The sequence below is a fragment of the Octopus bimaculoides genome, chromosome 1, assembly GCF_001194135.2.
Source record: "Octopus bimaculoides isolate UCB-OBI-ISO-001 chromosome 1, ASM119413v2, whole genome shotgun sequence".
NCBI lineage: Eukaryota > Metazoa > Mollusca > Cephalopoda > Octopoda > Octopodidae > Octopus > Octopus bimaculoides.
In genome coordinates this window covers 101,070,159-101,072,658 of record NC_068981.1, presented here as the reverse complement: position 1 = coordinate 101,072,658, position 2,500 = coordinate 101,070,159, and positions in this window count along the sequence as shown.

Here is a 2,500-nt window from a genome sequence, read left to right as displayed (position 1 = left end):
ATCATAGGTATAGGAAGCCCTTTAATGGGAATAACCTAAAAATTAGTTTTAGTTCAACCACTAACTTTAAAAATATAATTGCACACATCACACAAAAACAACAACATGAAGCCGGCTGTTCCTGCAAAGATAAAAATTTGTGCCCGCTTGTATGACCGAGGCCATCATTTAGGAAGCCACCGTAGACTCTACGACCACTAAGGACACAGTTTCATCAAAGAAATATGTGGATCTCACAGAGGGAAATTTTAAAACCAGGTTTAATAATCACACCTTAAGCTTCAGGCACTGGGATAAAAGAAAAACGACCAAATTATCCAGTAATATATGGTCCTTAAAAGAACAAGGGGTCAGCTATAAGATTCACTGGAAAATCTTATACCAAATGTGTACGTGTGCATGTGTACATGTGTACGAATGTATGTATATATATATATATACGAGTGTAAGACTGTATCCGTTGTACTTGTCTCCTTCCTTCATACATATATGTCTGTATATACGTTTGTATATCTGCAGGTGTAGGCGTGTTTGACAGACAGGAGGTAGTATTTGTGTATGTATATATGCACCCCTAATACATACATAACTCATGTATATTCAAGTTTTGCGGCGAATGTGAATGTGCGTATAGAGATGTGTACAAGAACACAATGATGTGTGCATGGGAACATATACGTGTGCATATGCGTGTATGCGTGTATACATGTATATATATATATATATATATATATATATATATATATATATATGTATGTGTGTGTGTGTGTGTGTGTGTGTATGTACACGTGTGTGTGTAAGTATGTATGTATGTATGTATATATATATATATATATATATATATATATATATATACATATACATGTGTGTGTGTGTGTGGGCGTACGTGTATGTATATGTGTGTACATGTGCGCATATATGCAGATTCTATGAACGAAGTTTTACTTTCTCCACGTCTATTGGAGTAACTTCCCTTTATTCAACTTTTTTATTTTTTCAGAGCGTTTTTGTCTTAATAACTGATGAGAAGCTGAAGGAGGCTTCAGCCCCGATATCCGAAACTCTGAGTTTTATTGTGACAACTAACTGATTGTCCTATATTATATTTATAGATAAATTCCTCTATTTACATAATATCGAGGTCTCATTCATTCTTTCGTTGTCATATTATTAATATATATATACATATATATATTTACATTAATAAATTTGATAGTAGAGCATGAAAAAACGTTAGAAATCTTTGGAAATTACTCCAATTAAAGGACAAACTTAAAGAAAACATTACATTTCTTCAAAGGTTTTACCTATTTTGTTATTGATGACAGTGCTCTTTATCCCTGGGGTTTCAGATTTGATATATGCTAAAATCTTGTCCTTATTATGTACAATCGTCGATACAATATATAGATATAAAAGAAGAGAAGAAATTTTATATGTAGGTTGAAAATAATGAAGGATATTCGGAGAGTGAAAACGTAAAAGGAAGTGTGGAGATGACATTTTAGCTATTCAACAAGTAATTACAAGTCAACCTGGTGGAGAAATTCTCGTTAATTTTCATTAACAGAGAAATTGATCATCTTCGAATTGCATAAAGAAGCTGAATATTGTCGCAAGTCAGTGTTCGATGTGAATTGGAGAGAAAAAGATGTGCTGCCAAACAGCAACAAGAAATCAAAAGCAGAAAGGGAAACAATGCTTGAGAGAAAAAAATAACTAGAAAGAAGACAAAATGAAACACCAGAAGAAAACAGTGCAAAGTTTGAAGTAGAAACGTTAAGAATTACCAAATAATACAGAAATATATCCAATCACTTTTGACAGGGCACTACGCCAATACATACATCCATACTTACACACACAATACACAACACGCGCGCGCACACGCACGCGCACACACGCATTCATATGCATAGATAAAAGCACATGAGCCCCCTAAACATATTCCCATTGGCTTAGAGGCATGGAATGGAAGAAGGTGAAAACAAGTAACACTTTTCCTTTTTTTTCTTCCCATGTTTTCTTTGTATTATAGGTGTAAAGTATTGAAACATATAAAACAATTATTATAAGTGTTTCGACCGGATTAAACCAAATAAATAAATAAATATGACAGTCGACTTACTTGTAGCTCAAAAATGACAGCTGGCATATCACTTCTTTAATTTTATAGTTCTGTTTCTTTTTTCACACTGTCACACATACACACACACACATACATACACATACACACACATACTTACCTACCTACTTACATACATATATATGTATGTAAGAATGTGTATACAAATGTATATGTGAATACATATATATGTATGTATGCATATATATATCAGGTCATCCCATAAGTTCTGTCTGAATTTTGAATAAAGAAAACAAGTGATCAAATGTTATATTTAATTGAAATTTAATCATCAATGTACTTTCCCTGATTATCTATGACTTCCTTCCATCTATTTACAAGCTTTTTAATCCCATCAATGTAAAACTCTTTTGG